The following is a 20,877-nucleotide window of genomic DNA, read 5'->3' as shown; positions in this document are numbered from 1 at the left end:
CAGTCGACTCTTTAAATAAAAACGCGACACCATTTTCACGAGCTTTAAATTCAGCATTGACGATCTTAAGTTTGTCAAGCTTCCCAAGTGCAGCCGAAGTCTGGTTTCTGCACATTCTAGTAACTAGCAACCGCATCGGGATGTATCTAGTTTGTAGACATAATCAAATCCCAGAAGGCTAGCGTTCAATACACAATTTGGTGGATGCCAACCAGGAGGCAACGGACCCCATACAACAGGTTGAGTGCTCGTGATTTCTGCCATTTTCTGTATATATTCAGAAGTTATGAACGGACTAACTTTACATTCGTATGCGTAATGGTTTTCGGCAGTGATAGGTCCAAAACTTCCGGACCTGACAGTCTGATCATGTTCTGTCATTTCAGGCTTTTATGGCAACATTGGGGTAGTTCCACGCAATGCTGTCGCCTGTTAGTGTTAATAAGCACCAATTCCACAGATGTAGTCATATATTGGCTGTGGAATATTATACTCACTACCACTAATCGCTACTAGTGGATCCATCATTCTCTGGAGCTCAGGATCTTGAGGATGTATTTTCCTACAATTGGTAGGCAACTAAAAATTCCGTCATCGCGAGCTGGAAAATTGGAATATACATCCATTCATACACTTGACGCACTAACGGTATAAAACCGGCATTTTCAAAATTCTGGCCTAATGTTTTCTTAACGGGTTTGCTTCTACGTCCATTTCCCATATTAAGGGCTTCATCCCTAGGAGCTGTTTCCGTTGTGGATGGTTTGATTTCAGGAGCAGTTTAAGCTTTTTTGCCACCTCGTCCTCTGTTGCCATTATTGTTATTATTATTATTTTTGCGCTGGGACGAGCGCTGAAAGTTACTTGCCCGCTGGGATGGTAAGTGGGAGAAGGCTTCTTTCCTTCTGTCTCATGTCTTGTCTCCCTGACCAGTTGGAATTTCCAAATTGCTGGTTGAAGCGTCCTGTATTGAAGTTTGCGATTTGACTCGCATTTCGAGCTGACATTCTGCGGCCTCTCGGCTGCTGATCTTGTTCTGCGGGTGTTTCACGCTGTTGGCCTTGGTTGTTATTGCTGCTTGACGCAATCGTACGCTTTAGTTATGTATAAAGTTGAGCGGTGTAGAAACGACAGGGTTGGTTCCTAATGATGACCAATGTCGTAAGTATAATCTTTTCAATAATTTATTATTTTATTTAATTACAAATTTTACAGGAAACGGTGTTTCTTTTTGGTCACTCCAGTTTTATCAGCGGGGGACATCCATGATGCTATAGAGTATTTATTGATTTTTTATTGACAGTTTATAAATTTGTTTAATAAAAAAACCTGCCAATGCAAAATAAAGGATACAACGATCGAGTTCTGAGGAAAAGTTAAAATAAATTAATAATGTATTCTTTTGTTGTATTTTTATATTTTCAAGCTTTTTTCCACATAAAAAAAACAAATTAACAATGTGTATTTATTTAAAATACGGTCAATATTAAAATTAAATATATAATACTATATAGATTGAACAAAAAATTGTTCAAAATAATTATGGGCTTTTGTTTTTTGTGAATTTGAACAAAATTTGAAATAAATATTTATTCTTTTAGAAAATAGTTACTATGATTTACTACGAGGCATATTTAAATTAAATATTTTAAACTATTTTATATTTTAAAATGTTTGAATTTACTATGCGCATAATTAGATAAAAAATAACTACGTGAAATATTTATATTTACTTTTGCCATGTGTGATACAAATCGTCACGAAAAATAATTGATTCAATGATGAAATAGTGACATTTACTATTTTTTTTTACCATTGTAGATAAATAGCACATAAATCCAAATCAAAAACCTTTTTCTTAAATCAAAGGCGGTTTTCTGTTTAAGAAAAATATAAATCTATTGTAGTTAACCGCTTTCCACAGCGATTCTCCTTCACCTCCGTCCTGATGTTCGTTAGCAACAAGTTAGATGGGCTAAAAATTTTCGAACTCGGACGAAAGGGGGAAATTTCCCCCTAACAAAAACCTTTCCCCGCCCAAAGGAGAAAGTGTCTCAGAGGACTTTCCCGCCCCACGCAAGCTGTAAATGACATGCGCCCGCTCCCTAAAATGCTCAGCGCTCTCTCGATTAGTTCGCCGCACGCCCGTCTGGCGCTGCAGTCGCCGGGCGTTCAGAGTCGGCTAAATACGAGCGGAGTTGGCCGAGAAGGACGAATGGCATCCATGTGGCCTGGGCCTCTTCTCGGCTGGCTGAAGTGGCGAATTTCCATGTCAGTTCACGTTCGATATTTGTGTTGTTTGGTAGCGGCTATCGGGCGACAGTGCAAGCGCTTTAAGAACGAACCGAGCGCGTCGCGTTTTTTTCCCAAAAATCGTCCTGAAAAAAAACACCCAGTGTGTGGGTGTGCGATTTGGATAGGATGTGTGGCTGTGTGCGCGTTGAAGTTGTTGCATTGACAAGGCGAGACCAAAAACAACGCCCAGAAAAGTAAGCGAACGGATATATCTGACCTAGCCGAGAATATAAAGAAGATAAAGGCCGTGGGAACGGCGGAAATCGCAAGGAGCCCACAGATTTAAGTGAGTGTGCCAGTGTGTGTGCCGCGCTCGAGTGTCCGTGTGTGTGAGGCGCCAACTTGCCCGGGCAGAAAAATAGAAATAAATAGTCAGCCAAATGGCAGCCAGAAGGCACGAAAAGTGAAAAGCATATCCCGGCTAAAGAAATATTAAAGAAAATTTAATTTTACGCCCGAGCCAAAAGCCTTGGTGTGAAAGGCCAGTGAAGTGTGACGAGAGAGAAAAACCATTCCCGAAGAAAGTAAATTTTGCAAATCAAAGCCGTGCACTTGGATTCGGTCTGGACTATTAAACGGTAATTGAGTCATTAATCAAGCCACAATTAAAGCAAACTCACTGCCTTCTCTCCTGTGGTCACTTCGCCACGCGAGATTAAACTTTAAATGGGCTCTCAGACGCGATGAAAGTTGGCGCTTTCGTAAAAAACGAAAAATCAAACTTCAACCGACCCAATCCATCATGCGATGCCTCTCGAAAAAGCCTAGAAATGGCTTAGACCACGGGTCCTCCCTGATTGATTAGTTGCCGACTTGCGGGCACGCACAAGTCAAGTGTTTTGGCCAAGAATATTCTGCCGATTGGCGCATTTCTTATTCGATTGCTCTTGTTCTCTGTCAGTCAGACAATCGTCCTTCCACTCCCGAGGTTCAGCATTTGACATGAGTAGCGCAATTAGTCCATAATCGGATTGTGATCGCGACCTGACAATGAACTCTGTCAGTCATTGGGGCTTAATTGTATTCTGTTCGTCGAGAATTTTTTGCCCTTACTGAGCTTTTTTCGTAATATTCAGGTGCACTATGTAATATTCAGGTGCACTAAATGTTATTATTTATTCATAATCAATTTACCTTTACACTTAGGAAGCTTTTAAAATTGTGAACAAATTAAAATATATAAATACTTTAATTAATAAGTCAAAATCATTTTTACACGCTCACCAAAAATGTATGTTATGTAGTAAATAAAGTGACATCAGTGATTGTTTATCATAGCTTTTTATATTACAGACTTTTCTTTGACTAGCACATGGAAAAAAGTATTGCGGCACAATTTACATACAAATGTCATAATATTATTAGCTTTTTTAGTCAAAATTGAACATTTTTAAATCAGGAAAATAAACAAACAAATCCAAGGAAACCAAATTACTTTTCGTCTGCAATTACTTTCTCATTCGATGAAGCATTATTCAAAGGTTCCGCCATTTGTTCGCCTCTTATTCATTAAGTTGCCGAGCAAAGAAAAATATCATGGTGGTTTTCCCAAAGGGAAATTAACTTTTTCGGCGCGTGTTCAACCCCCGCACTTCACTTTTAATTAAATATTAATTTTGATGAGAAAATAATACGCGCACATTAGCGCAGTGACCACCACCAGGGGCGATGACCAATGTAATTATTTGCTAGGAGCGGAAGTGCTCACTTCGTGCATAGCCTTGGATAGCTCCTGGTGTTGCTTAGTCGCTGTGATTAATAATGCTTAATTGCAAGTATTTGGGCCGCCGAGGAAAGAACTCCCCGGTCTGCGGAGAGGGCTTTCCCCTTTTTGATTGATTACACATTTTGTCGCACTAATACCGAGTTGCCTTGGATAAGTTTGGGGTATCCTTGAGCCTGAACTCGGATTACCAGGGGCTTAGCAGGCCGACCACGCGACTGAGGCGGCCACGTTGCGGCACTTGAAAGCTAATCAACAATTAATGAGCAATTAATATGCAAAATTTGGCAGAGGGGTTGGAGAGGATAGGCGAAGGGAGGTTTGTGTGCAATCGGCCATCATTTAAAAGCATAAATTAATAAACGCTCACACGACTCGCGCTTCCCTGATGATGCAGTCGCTTATTAAGCACACACGGGGTAAATGAAACTGGCATGAATCAATTGATGAAGTCCAAACTAAAAACTACACCAACCCAAAAGTTCTGGGTTTTGTTAATTATTATGCATGCAGGTTTTCGAGCGTAAAATTAATTTGGTTTTTGGTCCAGCGGTGTCAGAAAAGCAAACAAAATATTAACCAATGGCAAACACTATCACATATTTTGCGCCAATGAAAGAATTTACTTTTTTTTAGAGGCCTGAATTATGGATAAGGTTTATAAAATGGCAAATTCGAAACAATGATTTATTTATTTCCTGCATATGAATTGATATGTGTAAAGCAAACAAGCATGTGTCGTTAAAATTATAGTGAATGCTGAAAAATGAACCAAATGCGCAAAAATATATTGTTTTTTTAAAGACCAATTAATTTTAAATTCCGAACAAAACTCATAAAACAATACAATGTCGCAGCAGGCAAACAAAATTCATTTTGAATACATCATGCAGAAGAAGTTTGACTATTTTCATTGGCTGCCTGGGGAATAATAAAGTGGCCATTTCGGGAGCAGTTGGCTACAAACATTTTCAGTTTCTAGCAAATGCTGGGTAAACTGTGCCGATAAGAAGGAAAATTATTCCTATGCCCCAATGTTGCCTGGCAATTGCAGTAATAATATGCCACGAATCCGTGCAGCTAAACATAAAGTAATGGCAGCCATAAATCATGGACATTGGCCTTGTCAAATGGCAAGAGTTTGATACATTTGCGGCTGGCGAACGCCAAAACTACACGCAATCGTAATACCAACAAGGGCTGCAATTGAAGTTATTTGAATATTAATCGGACCAAAGTAAACTAAAGCGAAACAAACAAGCAACAACTCAAGCCCGAATTTGTTGAATGTTCAGTGACTTGGTGTGTAGTGGTTTTCTTCTTAAATTTCAGGCGGTTTTAAAAATGATTATATTCAAAAGAAACAACACAAAACAACAAAAGATTAAAACAAAAATATATTCCTGTTTTTAGATAGCCACCTTTAAAACTGTGTTCCTAAAACCGAAAAAAATACAGTATTCTGGAATGCTTTAACCGCTATTTGTGGGAAGGGAATACCTTTGCTGGGATGATATTATAAAAATAATGCATATTGATGAGATGCTCATAATTTTCAAGATTATTTTAGCTTAACATCTCTCACTGATAATTCCCCTCTTGAGCTTGTCTTCGCTTCACAATACACTTTATACTTTATAATTAGGCTAATTTAAAATTCCGTTTCGCCACAAGCTAATTTCCAGCGCATTGCGTGCTAAGAGGAATGTATTTTCGCGGGATTGTTTTCCTCGAATATATAAAACTCCAGGCCTGGCTTTCCCTATTCAGCACGAGCATAATTAAATCAAATGGAGGCACACGTTGTCTAGCGAAAACAGAAAAAAAAACACAAAACACGGAAAAAACGGCGAATGCAAAGTTTTGATGAAATCGGCTCTGGTTCTTCCCAGGCATTCATTATATTGTTTTGTTTTGGTTTTACTTTTGTTTTCTTGATGAGGGCAATTAGCAAAGTTTTTCCTGCGATGGCAAACAAAGTGAAGCATACTTTTGCGAGGGGCTGCTGTCGCATGCATAGTTTTTGTGAGGAGCGGGGGATCTGCCATGTAATTGAATATTAATCATACGCCACCCACGCCCATAACTCACCGAATGGGGCGGGGCATTTGCATGGCCGCCTGGACAGGTGAACGAGGGGCCCTGCCGAGAATCGAATGCATGCACTGAAAATAAAACAAAAATGCCTTGCATGTTTCTACGCTGCCAGCAAGCCAGCAACATTTGCTGGAGCAACAACAATGACAACAAGGAGTCCACGTGTCTGGGACTGAAAAGTCCACCTACGAGGACTTCTGCCGGGCACCTGGCATCGCATGCAAGGCCATAAATAAATTTGCTCATATTTCAACACATGAACAATAATTAAATTCGTTTATATGGCACATGGGGCGGGCTAACCGTTCGTTCTGCTCTTTTTACCACTTTTTGTAACCCACCTTGGCCATCATCTTTGTAGTTTTTTATGCTGACTGCTGACATCCATAATGGAATGTATGCTGATGCTGCAGCCCAATTAATTGTTTTTACCGCCTGTGCTGCATTGAATTTATACAGCAGTTACTACACCCAGCGATTGACCAGCAAAAAACACTTATGAGGGCAAATAAACCCAAAGTTCACGGGGGACACACACCAGCTGTAATGAAACCGAATTCGCTGGTTTCAGATTGAAAAAATCGACAAATTAATTAAGGATTTATTTTAGCCTCTTTCTGGGTGTTCCTTTTAATGGCTTTCCTGTTCCCTTAATGATTTTGAATATTCATTGCTTTTGCTATAAACAAACCCAACATATACACTACCAAAGAGTTACGACTGCTCATGATTTGATCGGCTTTATACAAATTTATTGCGGTGCATATTTTTTTAGCTTGTGATGCTGAAAAACAGTTTACAGTTTGCCAAATTTAATTGCCTTATTTTTTTATTCGATTATTTACGGAATTACACATAGTCTTACTTTACATTCATTACAAATTCCTCATTAAAATGGGGAAATGTAAATCATTGTTGCAAATTGTAGCTTTCCATTTATGATCCCGTAGCATACCTTTGACCTTTTTACTTTTGCATTTCGTGGACCGAGGCGAATATAAATTGTATTGCGGCGGCAATTAAGTGAGCAATTCTTTTCCCCCGCATCGCGAAAATATAAAATTCCAGCCAAAAACATGTGATAAATGTATCTGCTACGGATTTTTCAATTATAATTATACAAATATTATAAAAATAAGAGCGCAGCAGTATGCTTGATAAATATTGATTTAAATGTGAGAAGCGAATTAAATTTGCATACATTAAGAATGTGCCACATGCGCCGCCAACGTTGATAAGTTTTAAATTTCTCACAAGTTGTCGAGGGTCAAATCGTTGCCCAAGGCGCTCGTTAAGCTCCGGGAAAGTCAAGCGCCTCATTCAAATCCGCCGAAGGACCATTAAATATCAATGCCAGCGTTCTGCCAGCTCTAATTTAAATCATTGCGTGTCGGGAACTGCCTTGAAGGCTTTCCATGATCTGCACTGCGAAAAATCGGTTTTCTTACAGAAAATAGTATCTTATTCTTGTGAAATGAGCTTTGTTAGCTGGAAACACATTTTTTAAATAAACAAAAGAAAAGCATAACATTCGCACATTAATCGGTGCTATAGGTCAGAACGACCCAACAAATTTCTTTCATGTAAAATGCCCAATGGATGTGTAGCTTGAACCTTTAGGTTCATAGAAAACCAAGCTTTATAACATATATCACACATTTGTGTAATATGTGGCTCAGACAATTGTGTGAGATCGACCAACAAATTTCTACGTAAATTTTGTATGGAGAAAATGTACATTTGCAGAATCACACCTTATAGAGACGCGTTTTGGAAGAGGCTTTTTGTTTCAGACTCGTCAGTAAATACTTTCTCCATGATTTTCAGGCAATTTCCGAGCTCGCTTTCCATGGAACAAACTGCGCAGCGATACATTTTTCGAAAAACATTTTGCCTGGGGCAACCCCTTTCCCCATTTTATTCTGCTTTTCGTCTCATAAATGTTTTAACGGAGTGCCATTTTGAGACGAAGTGTCACTTGTCTAAAGACAACAGCATCATGCTCGTGTGCCTTCTTTTTTGGGGACGAAAGTCCCCTCATCACCCGACAAAATACGTTATTTCCCCACTGGCTTCCACTTAGAGAATTTTAATTTCAAAATGCCTGTCAGGATGGCGAGGGGAACTTTGGTATTTTCGTTGAGGTTTTAAGTGACACAACGACGAGTTAATATCATAAAAATATTAAAATTGTGTCAGAAACATGCAAAAGTCTCTGGATAAATGGCGGAATGGGGAGGAAGTCCCTAAATTATGTCATACACATATGCTAGCATGTTTACAGACATGTTCCAACTCACTTAGCAACTTTTTGATGTACAGCTGTGGGTGGGACGCACTCCGGTAATTAGGTGAAATTGCAGAACCATTTGGTTTACATACTTTTCGTTGGAGAAATCAATTCCCCTCAACCGCAGGAGATAAATTACTCCACCAAATCCCAGATAAATATCTATTAGCTTAGCCAGAGAAGGCAGTAAAATCTGCTTGTGCCACGCAGCGTGAGACATAAACCTCACACGCTGGCCGCACCCATGACTTTCATTAGAGCCGGAATTGTTTTTCCTACTTGCCTTGGCTTATTTATGGCGGCGGAGGAGGAAGTTTTCCTTTTGTTTCACTTGGTGGGCGATAATATAAACGATGACGAGTATGATATGCATGTGTGGCAGCCTTGTTGGGCAGTGAAACAGTCCAAAGATAAATGGCCCAGAACTCGACTACACAGAGAATAAACGTTGCAAATTAAGCATAGCCTTCAAGATACAAAATAAATGAGATCAAATTTTTTGAGGAAAAATTAATAAGTATTTGACTTAGTAAATACACTTTTTAAATGTTCCCATTCGGAACGCTTCATGCAGGTATTTTGCCTACACAGGCATTTTTATCTCAGCGTACCGATTGAGAAAGTTGTCTTACACCAAGAGTTAAGGAATCTCAAGGACTATAAGGAGTTAAACAACAATCGGTTCTAACCATACTTAATAAGTTGCAAGCAATTAAAAAAAATTAGAAAATTTTCAAAGTATTTTTTTAAGGGCATTTAGGTTTAAGCAGCGTGATAAGCATTTGACAATACCTTTTTTAATGACATATATCGCTTGTCTACAGCTTTTCTAGTTTAGAAGTTATTGCAGTGCAAAGTTGGACTGCCTTTAGCGATATTCCGCTTAATAAGAAAGTGTTTCAAAAAGTTGTAGAACAAACTTTTTTGTTAAAACCCACCCAAGACATACAAAATTATTCCAGAATTCTGAAACAAGAGTTAACCATTTTTTAAAACGGACAAACAGGCATCATTTTAAGATATACCAAAAAAAAAGTATTTTTTGTGGAATCTTATACCAATTCGGGCTCAAGAAGTCCACTTTCACCGCACTTTCTCGTGAACCAATTAGTTAAATTTCCTAAAGTCTTTAAATCCCTTTTCTTTTAGCGATTTACGATCGGACCATCGCAGCAGATTTTCAGTTCTGCGGCTATATATAAGTGTCTTCTATGCACACACTCGTGGTGCGCATACTGCCGTCCATAGTGATAAACTTTCCTGCTTTTATTTCGTGCAGAAAAAATATCGTTATCACTGTTTCCTGTTTTAAATTTTTCTTTTGTTTTTAGATTACAACTTAAAAATTCCCTGCTCAAAACGATAATTTGTTAGTTATTAAATTAATGTTTTTAGGGCCCTAAAAGTGAGCTACCTTATTTTGTTGTGTGTGGAAAGTGAAATGGAATCGCAGGCAGTCCAATATCAAATCCGCCTGTGAACCGAGTACAATGCCGGCGCACTTGATTTATGTTTATTATGTTGCCCTGCCAATATTATAGGCCATCCTGTCCGCTCCGCTCCCTTCACGGACTGGTTTATTACAAGACAATGGCGTTGACAACGGAAAGAAGCAAAACAGAGTGAAGAAGAAATATGGTGGCAGAGGCAAGAGCGCCGCGACTGGCAATTAATATTCCATTCGCTCGCTCTGTCAATAGTTAACTACTTTTTTTCGAGGCTCACAGTTCTGCATTTAATTATTCATATATTTCGCTTTCCACATTCAAGTGGCATTTACATCGCGATGATGGAACCTTGAAATGGGATCCATTATGAGTCTGGTTCGCAGGGCTTGATTAATTGAAAATAAACCCGGTCCTATACACTCAGTTTCGGCAACAATGCCAGTGCCATCATCATCATCAACCGAATGGGAAAAATTGAAAAACAAAAACACCGGGAAGAGCAGAGAAAATCAGAAAAATACGGAACAAACTGCGGAGACTGTTAATGCCCATTTCTGTGTAATGCCAAACAATGCGAATGCACATGAAGGGAAATGAAACTTTTGTGGTGCATTATCCGGCGACAATGACATTGGCAGAACAAAGCGAGAGACTCGCTGTGTGTGCAGCAATAATTTTTAATCCGGCATTGTTGCACACGAATTTCCATAATTACGGGCGAAACTTTTCAGTGCAGTCTTTTTAGGCACCGGTTAACCTTGAAATCAGTGCACAACGAATTTAAGGCTCCCTTTGTGAGAGAGTCGGCACTCAACGCGGCGTATGCGTGATTTTTATGCAAATAACAAACAATACACAAACCAAACAAAACCCGATGGCAGAACGTAGCTCCATTTTTTGGTTTCAAAAGGAAAGCGGTGGCGAGCGTTGGAGTGTGAAAATGCAAGCTTTAAATAAATTAAACGTAATGCGAGTTGTGTGTATGAACTGGATTCTGGGTTGGTTTGTTAGTTGGTTGACTGACTCTGAAGGCTAATTTTTTCCGAGCTGCATGAATATCATATTTTCCCTAAGAATTGGTTAAATTCTATGGAAAATTTTTGATACAAATAAGTCAATTCAGAAAATGTTTGGTTCAGTACTAAAACTTTGAATTTTATTGTTGTAAAGGTGCACGAAATTTAACTTACTTTTTAAGAAACTCTAAATGTTTTTCTTCATTATCTAAAGCTGCAAAAATAATGGGTTTCCCCATGCTTGGGCAACGAAATTTAGAAAATGTTTTTGAAACGCTTTTACTGGAAATGTTTGATGTTAATTGTGCTACTGTCACGACTTTCGTTCCTCGTTAAGAAACTTGATTTTTAAATTCGTTACATTTTTATAAAAGGGGTACATTTTTGTGCAAGATTCTTTGTATTATATAATTTAATTAATTTGAAGCGTTAACAAAGCTAATTACTCTCTTCAGATTCTTCTCCCTTTGGCCTGTTCCTGATCTCATAACCACAAGCAATTTTAAAAGGACTGTCCTCAGCCATTTCTGCTGGCAAACCTTGACTCGCTGACTGATTGTGCCATTGTGACCAGCTCACACACCCAACAGGCTGACTGACAGACATCTGATGTTCATTGTCAAAAATGCATCACAGCATCAACAGCCAGCTGAGAACTGTGCTAATTTGTTTTTGCACTTGTTGTCGTATTTGTTTTACGTCTTTTTTTTATGCCATGGCCAGCTGGCCAAGCAAAAAGCAGCGGGAAAACGCTGCACGAAGCCGAGCAGAAGCAGCAGACAGACAGCATGTCAATCAAGTCCACGCTTTGGCTGAAAGAAAAACCCCGAAAAGGAAAAATACGGAGGCAGCAGAGGAAACGCCAGCAGTGCAACAAAGTGTCTTCATTTGCCAGCCACAGTTGGGGAGGCTGGGGAAAAGCTGGGTGGTAAGGGGTTCTTTTGGGACCCTCCGGCTGGCCTTTGGTTGTAACTGCTGCACCAAGTTATGAAAACAAAATTAATGTCAGGCGGTGTGGGTCACGTTTGCAACCCCCGCTTAACACTTTCCGTCAACTCTCAAAGGGCTTCCGGCACAGAGAAAAACGTAGCACAAGCCGTTGATGACTTCGCTTATTACCTAATGTTTGTTATTATAAAAAAAACCATTTTTATTTCTTTTTTTCTTAAATATTGTATTGATATATATATTAAGTTAGAAATGACTTGACAACTGTATACTGTATTGCTATAAATCAAATAACAAATTAACTCTATACACACTTGAGATAGTGTCCAACTCAGGCTTACACAACAACCGCACATTCAAAAACATCGAAATAGTGACCTGCCTTAAAATATTAAGTTTTAGAATGAGTTTGTCCAGTTTTTGAAGTCGCTGTTTCATTTCATCAGCAACGATTAGTTCAAAGAGGTATCCTTGTAGATGAGCCGAATAGCATTTAAGGAAATAGTTTTTGTAATATTTTCTCAGGCCAAGATGGAAATGACCTTACATTCGACTTCTTTTCCCCTTAACGATCGCACCCAAGAAATACAAATTTTCTTATATTAAATACTTTTATTTATATTTATTTATTTTACAATTTAGATTTAATAAAACTTAAATTAAATTTAAAAGATGTACAAAAGAAATTTTTTGTTGAAACGTTTAAAGAATTTACAGCACTTACTGATTTTTTTCTCCGTGTAAGTAACAGCTTTCCGCCACGAAAGTGAGTTTAGTTTTCGTCCTTTCATTCACATTTTTTGCACTGCCTTTGCCGCTTTTGCTGGCGACCTTGTTAATGACAAACAATATACATAGTTGGTGCGATTCTTTTTCATCTGACAAATGGTCGCTCGGAGGCTTGAGGAGCCGTCGCTGAGCAAATTGACAGCATCAGGCGTCCGTCAGCACCAGGGCTGAATTTTCCGAGCCCCCATATTACATTTTCCCCATGTAACTTTCCAAGTTGTCTGTGACGGGTCATTTTATGTGCGCAATAAAAAAATGAAGCCGCTTTTCGTGCTTCTAAGGCAGGCAGCATAAATAGGCGGGCTTTATACAGAAAATGACTGTATTGTACAGAGAAAAGAATACTCTTAGCTTAACATAAAGTAGCTTAATACTTAAAACAAAAATTGTTGTGTAACCTATGCAAAATTTGTCGGCCGTTGTAAACCTAAGTTAATAAGTTAACATTTTATTTATAATTTTTTCCAACGTGTTTCGACAGCCGCCTTGTCTTCTTAGTTAAGCTCAGGCACCCTATTTTTTGAGAAAGATACATATGCACATATTTGGTTTGCATACATTTAAACATTGAATTTTGCATATTTACATAAATTTTCTGCCAGTGTCGCCATTTCTATTCAAATATTGCACAGCCTTTTTTGTATGTCTAGTGTTTTCATCGTCAAGTCTTTCTATACCCTTGCAAGGAGTAATTTTACTTCAATCAATATAAAGTACATATATTCTTGTTCGGCATCACTAGGAGAGTGAATATAACCATGGGCAAAATAAAATTTGAACTCCAAAATTCAATTTCTGAATTATGGTTTTAATTTTCTAAATATCGGATTGAATAGTTCGTCGGAAAATCATCATCATAGCTTGACTGTTTTTAAACATGTACGCACAAAAATCGAAATATATATATGTGTTTTTTAAATAAAATTAGGCTGATCTATTTCTTCTCTGTGGTTGAGTGCATGTTCCATTTTCGATTGTATATATATTCTTGATCAGCATCACTAGTAGAGTCGATCTAGCCATGTCCGTCTGTCCGTCTGTCCGTCCGTCTGTCCGTCTGTCCGTCTGTCCGTCCGTTTATATGCAAACTAGTCTCTCAGTTTTAAAGCTATCTGCATGAAACTTTCCCAAAAGTTGTCTTTCTATTGCAGGTAGTATATAAGTCGGAACGAGACGGATCGGACGACTATAGCATATAGCTCCCATAGGAACAATCGGAAAAAAAAAATGAAAAAAAAATTATAACTTTGCTGTTTTTTAATTTTTTGTTTAGTTCTTCGAGATATAGTAATGGTTTAATATTTCAGAATTACGGTTTTAATTTCATCAAAATCGGACGACTATAGCATATAGCTCCCATAGGAACAATCGGAAAAATAAATGAAAAAAAATTATAACTTTTCTGTTTTTTAATTTTTTGTTTAGTTCTTCGACATATAGCAATGTTTAATTATTTCAGAATTATGGTATAAATTTTATCAAAATCGGACGTCTATAGCATATAGCTCCCATAGAAATAATAAAAATATATAAAATAACTATCTAATAATTGAGCTGCAAATCATCATAGTTTCAATGTTTTTTTTAGCACATACTCAAGTAAATCATAATTTAAATGTTTTCAAAAGTATTTAATTAATGCAATAGCTGCAAGGGTATATGAACTTCGGCTTGCCGAAGTTTGCTTTCCTTCTTGTTTCTGTTGTCATTCTAAATCTCTATCTTCTATCAATGTCCAAAGTAATTAAAAAAACATTATTTATAATTCAAGATGGATATGAGTATTATATGGAGTTTACAAAATAAAAAATTACTTTAGAATAAAGGCATTCTAAGTAGGAGTTATTTTACAATAAGTTTTTTAGTGTACAAAGTTGGACGCTTGATGCCAACCCCATTGCCTAGTTTTTTGCCCAATGTCAACAGCAACAACAGCTTGCCTTTGGACTCATTTTTTATGGCCCGAATTATGCAAAATTTGTTCCGTCTTTTTATTGGCGTAACAAAAATGTTTTTAATACGCAATGGTCTGGAACCAGAGTGATAAGCTTAAATTACAGGAAGCCCTACACAGCCAACTGCAGTGATATATAAGAGTATATACATTTTTTTTCTATTTAGCAGTTTATTTTGCTGGCCAGCCTGTTAGCTTTCTTGCTGTTTAGGGCCCACCCGAAAATTTGCCATAAAATATGGGTCAGTCCGTTGTTGATTGAGTTCTGAATGGGTGCTGTGGCTCAGATTCTGGTCAGTTGAACAGTCTGGCATGTGAATTAAGTTGTGTGCAGGGCAGAAAATGGAAAGATAATACAAACAAAAACAAAAAGAAAATGGGAAAAAGTGAAAGCGAAAATGGAATAAACATGAGATAGGGTTCTGTTTACTTGGCACGTGTTTGGCCCAATTTGTTGTTGTAGCTGTGAGGACTAGAGCAGAACTGTTAAAGTAGTAAGACGGCAAGAAAATTTGGAAAGTGTTAGGACAGAATAGGAATTGTATAGGCTGCAAATAAAAAATAACTGCTTTTGGAAATAATCAAATAAAGATTAATCAAGTTCTATAAGAATCTTACATGTATAGCCTTGCTTAAAGTGTTTAAATTATTTAAACTCAAGAAGAAAAGAAGCAAACTTCGGTAAGCCGAAGCTTATATGCCCTTCTTGAAAACACTTAAATCTCGACTTCTATGCGTATATGCTTAAAAACATTGATGATTTTCAGACGGACAGATGGACATGGCTAGATCGACTCTCCTAGTGATGCTGATCAAGAATATATTTACTTTATAGGGTCGGAGATGTCTCCTTCACTGCGTTGCAAACTTCTGACTGAAATTATAATATGCTCTGCAAGGCAATATATAAAAATTGCCTTTTAATAATATTAAGTTCAAGAGTATGCAAGTTTAAAATTATAGCAACTATTTTTTTTTTTAAATGTCTAAATCGATACAGTAGTGGAAATATAATTTGAAACGTAAATTCACATTGTTAAAAGAGATCAAAATTATTCAATTTAAACAGTTCAGACTCAACCTGGCAAATGCCAGCAAACTGATATTCGACCCTCAAGCAGACAATAAATGCAATTAAATCCTGCACACAAAGAGGCGCACAGCAAGAAAACTGGGAGCCACAGTCGGAGGCTGCGTAATTTCATTGCATTCAATTACATGCTGGCAACAATAAAATCCTTGAACTGCTGGCCCCACATCCTCCACTTTCCTAAACCACTTGTGCTGACCCACTTGAGCGGCCCAGCACTTGAAAATGGGTCTCCAAGGAGCGCCACAGTTCTTCCGCCTGGCGCCATTGTCCTTGATGGTGTGCGCCATTTTATAATAATTGCAAGAATGGAAAGGAAGAGGGGCGGTATAAGAGAACCGCCTAAAAACAAATTGTATGCGACCCTCAACAACAATATATTTTGAGTCAGCGCACGCCCTCCCACAGAAAACTGCGCCTTTTTGTATTTTCGCTGTAAGGCTTACAAAATGCGATAAAAGTGGGTGTGCGTATCTCTCATGTGTGAAAGCAGAGATCTTTAAAGAAAAACTGAAATTGTACTCTTGATTTGAAAATTCTTAATATTTAAATCATTGGAGTTTAGTTTAACTTATTTTAGTTTTAATTAAATAATGTTTTTCTTAAATGAGGTCGGTAATGGCAATGGGTTTATGAGCTTTATACAAATTAAAATAGAAACAATTCCCAGAAATCAAACCTTGATAATGCAAGTCCGTCTGTTCTTCCGTATTTAAAGTGTAATCTACCGGTTTCGTGCCTATCCTATTTTTCATCTCCAGTTGTCATCGAAAGCTTATATTGCTAGAAATAAATAGTATTTATATATACATGTAATGAGAATTGGTTTCCTAATATAATATACATGCTAAAGCTTGTCAAAATTTTAAAAAGACGAAACTAATTTTAGCGCTTTATCTTAAAGATGGAACATTAAGAAATCCCAATGGTAAATCTATTTTATACGTATTTTTCTATCTAAAGCAGACAGTTAAATGGCCTGTGTCTGTAAGTTACAATTATTAAAAAAACTTTCTATGTATTTAACTTATAATTTAATAGCTTGAAAATAAACTGTTTTTATGTTTTGGTGTTGTAGAACTCTTACCAGAAAACTAAAGTAAACATTTCTTCCGTTTGCAGCAGGACAGAAAAATGAAATACAAGCATTTAATGTCCAAATCAGACCTATTCAAAATAATATTTAACATTTAGTTGCACACAAAACTCATTTCGTTGGCCAGGTCAGGGTTGGATTTGGACAATTGACAGCGAAGCGAAATTGAATTCACAAATTGAATTTCAGCTAAATAGCAAGCAATCAATAATAATCAAGTTTTAGTTGAATGACACTGATTATAAATGAGAGCTGTGCATTGCGTGATACACAATTGCTCGACGAAAGTGTTTATTTCTAGATCGAATTACCCAAAGCATGTGGGTCAAAATAAAGAGTGTACCCATCCCCTATTATAAAACGACCATTCAATGAGAAACGGACCACTATCAATATGGCTTTGATTCGTTCCACTTGTTCGGTTTGCTCTTTCTGTGGGAACCACCAGATAACAATCCAATGCAAGGCTGGCACTCAAGCCACATCCACAACTGTAGTCCACAGAAACAATTCGCCCGGAAATTCCCCTGAACCCCCGGGGCGAAGCTTTGTTGGTTAGCACATGTAAAATGCCAGAAACTTTCAAAAGGAGCCAAAGCGATAGACATCAATTTGAAAAATGGGCCAAAACAACAGAAACAACGAAAAACAAACACGGGTGAACAATGGCCGACCCATGGCGGACATGAAACAAGCATGCAACTTCGATGAAATGCCCATTGTAAATTAAATGGACAAGAAGTTGAAGAAAAATAATTAATTAAAAGAAGGCATTACAAATTGTAACTAAATTGTAAACTCTGTGCCCGTTGATTTATGTAAATATTTTTTAAAAGCTAAAAATCAATAATAAATTTAATACTTAACTCAAAAATATATCTATTGGAAATATTGATTTTTTGATTGGCATACAAAATGATTTTTGAGCCATACTTTTTTTTAAATTTTTTTAAGAAAATACAGGATATACCCATTCGTTCCCACACAAATGGGATATCACAAAACACCCCAACCCAGACGGCGACGTATACTTAACGTTAGTTTGTGCTGGAAATTTGAGCAGCATAAATTTTGACAGCCAGCTCAAACGACAGACACATGCGATTGCTTCTGACCACTAGGAAGCGAGCAATAAAAAATGTTATACGGATGGCAGAGAGAGCAAACTAACGGACACTCACTGGCACCCACACTGGGACACTCTTACACACACTAAGGCCCTTGATGAGCCATAACGAATGCTTAGCCATACGTCACTCATACGCCAGGTAGCCCAACTGGAGACGTAGCGGGCGGTAATTCGTACACAGAAACGTATGAGATAGTGTAAACTTTAGGAATAAAGATTTCAATTCTTAATAAATTTCCCTTTTGGGAAAAGAAAGAAAAGAAAAAAAAAAGAAAAGATTAGTATCATTAAATAAAAAAATTTATTTAAAAACATTGAACTAAAATTTAAAATCAATAAGTGTTTTCCCGTTAAAGGCAGCCCAAGTCTGACTTCAAATTAAAAAAAAAAGTATTTGCTTCATTTTTTGCTTATTTATCAAAACAAATTTAAGCGATAAAAATATGAATATTTAAAAATAAAAATCATTTAAGTCCATGTTATTAATGCTGGATTTTGTTTTTAAACAAAAGCATTTAAGGTTATGTAGTATAGTTCGTAAAAGCAAAATTTGATGTGTTAAAAAAAAACTGTCCGAAAATCAAAAAACAATAATCGGTTAATTTCAAAACTATTTCTTGTGTAACTGTAAGGTGTGTCAATCAGAATGGATGTCCTTCGCCGAACTGGCGTTACCAAAGTGATGGCTAGCTCGGGAAAATTCAATAAAAACCAATTGATTGCTTCGGAGGATTTGCGTGCATGGTGAAAGCTAAAGGTAAACACCTTCCGCTTCTTCTCGGCTTACCCACCTTTATGTTAAGTGGCACCTGACAGATTGTCAGCAGAGGCGAGGGCGACAAACAAACGCTGCCAGGCGACTTTCTGGATGGCTAAAATGAGGTAGACCTCAAGCACGTCGGCCGATCAATATTTGGCCAGCGGCGAGGATTTATGCCAGCTCATTTGACTGCCTGCCAGCCCGCTCGGGTAATCTTGCCTCGACAACTTGATTTGGATGCGAAGAAGTCAATGCCCAAGGCATTCCCTATCACACACATGCCGTGAAGTCCTGGAATAAATTCTAAAAGTAGAAAACATCGTTCGTTGCTCATTTAATGTGCGCTCACGCATAATTCCATCGGACTTTCCGGGTGTGTTTCAGGGCGATTTATGTGAAGGACAGCAGAAGTTTGCTTTCGTACTTTGGCAAGGGGCATAAAACACATTAAAGTCCCTTTTATGACCGCCATAAAAGTCAAGTCAATTCGCCTGCTTGACCCTCGAAAATAACAGAGAAATATTGTACCAAAAAAGGTGAACGTTAAAAAATAATGAAATCTCTATGATCCACGCAACGAAAACAGAAATGTGGACAGTAATGATATTTCTTAGGGGTCAGCACGCGAAAATCTTTTTAAGATAGATAAGAAACCCCTCTGGTTAACATCCGATTTTCTTCATTTTTTCCGTTTGTCTATGGTATCAGCAGGCAATCAGTAATGCACTGAAAATAACATACAATTTTGTAATATATTCTTAAGTTAAATGAAATTTAAAATTATTTGTAGGTCCTAAAATAAAGTCAAACTGTAGTTTGATAATTGTTCACTCTAAATTGACTTAAGTCATTTTCAGACATCTGTGTCAAACCATGCACAATAGTTGTATTTCAGTGTACGTCAGGGCACAGATTTCTTCGGCACGAGTTTTCTTCTCTCCTCAAAAAAAGTCCTCAATCACAGCATGGTTCATTCCGATTCCCAGCTACACTCACACTTATAAACCTTACACAGATATCAGAAAACAATACAAATCCAGGGCGTACAAATATAAACATTATTTAAATGTTCCCCAAAATATGCTACGGCAAAAACGGCAAAAAATCAGAGCGAGTTAAAGGCAAGCGAATACAAATGTAAAGGCGGCCCCAGTAAAAAGTGGGACAGCAATGGGGCAAAAAGGCAAAAACAAAAGTCAAATAAATGGCAATTTAATACACTCAACATGCCATTTCATTGCGGTGGTTGTTGTGTTTTTGTATGGAAATTGTTATTGGAGCAACATAAATTTTGCCGTACGAGTTTGAATACAAAAGCACGGCAGAAGTATTCCACCCCACATGTGATATTTGGCGGATTTGCCAAAAGGGTTTTACACCGAAATCAACCAAAATTAAATAAAACTCACACTGGAATTGTTTTCCGTCTGCTGTATGTGCGAATACGTTGTCCAATTTATTTTGTAAGCCGCCCAAAATGAAATAAAAAATCTGTTGACCAACCGCGATTGCCAACGCAATAACAGCCATTGGATTCAGATGCCGATACAGCTACAAAGGACACGCAGGACACCCACTGCCAGCACATTCTGGTGGGCATACTTTTGGGCGCTCTACAATTGCCCTATTTAATTTTGGCCAGTCGTAAATCTGAGCAATCAGCGCCGGAAGACAAACAGGCCCTGCACAATCAATTAGCATCAATTAAGGTGCTCAATGAGGCGGAGGACGTGTGTCCCGAATGCGGGCAGGAAAATACCCACACCCACACCCGCACCCGTACCCGAACGGATTGCAATTGCAAGTTCTTGCTGCGTTGTCCGTCATGCAAATGATAACTAATTAAATGCGGATGGGAAAACTGCCGTTTGTGTAGGTCGTCGACTGAGGACGACGATGCCGTTTGCTCCGACGCCTGCGAAGTTGTTCGAGCGTTGTGTCAACTTCTTGCACAGATAATGAGTTAATGAGTTTGTCAAAGTTGCTGCAGCACAAGTTGGCCAAGAAGGGAGTGCAGCTGGCAGCCGCCTAACAGGCGGTGAAAGCAAAACGCTAAGAGGATCTCCTATGTTTGCCATGTGAACTTGGCTAAGGACAAGATGAGGGCCTTGTTTGGGGACTTTTCGTAATCCCCTACCCATTTCCCATTATTAAGCAGTAGGCTTCAGTTTGCTTTAACTTTATTCATAGTGATGGTTAGGAGAAATCCCATCAAATCCCATAACGTTGCTTTTATAGGCTT

General features: G+C 37.9%; 1 protein-coding gene across 4 annotated transcripts in view; it reads left to right on the top strand.

The window, feature by feature from the left end:
• Positions 1–2,290: 2,290 nt before the first annotated feature.
• The window catches only part of LOC128266401 (neuroligin-3), a 92,173-nt gene continuing 73,586 nt past the window's right edge, over positions 2,291–20,877 (top strand). For 2 of the 4 annotated variants that reach the window (XM_053002897.1, XM_053002898.1), the window contains exon 1: positions 2,291–2,581. The gene's annotated coding sequence lies outside the window, so the exon portion shown is untranslated. Of the gene's footprint in view, positions 2,874–20,877 lie in introns of all 4 variants that reach the window. The other 2 variants (XM_053002896.1, XM_053002895.1) reach the window with 1 other exon arrangement.

The sequence above is a fragment of the Drosophila gunungcola genome, chromosome 3R (genome assembly GCF_025200985.1).
Source record: "Drosophila gunungcola strain Sukarami chromosome 3R, Dgunungcola_SK_2, whole genome shotgun sequence".
Classification (NCBI taxonomy): domain Eukaryota; kingdom Metazoa; phylum Arthropoda; class Insecta; order Diptera; family Drosophilidae; genus Drosophila; species Drosophila gunungcola.
The sequence above is the reverse complement of the archived record's forward strand: the minus strand, read 5'-3'. Positions and strand labels throughout refer to the sequence as shown.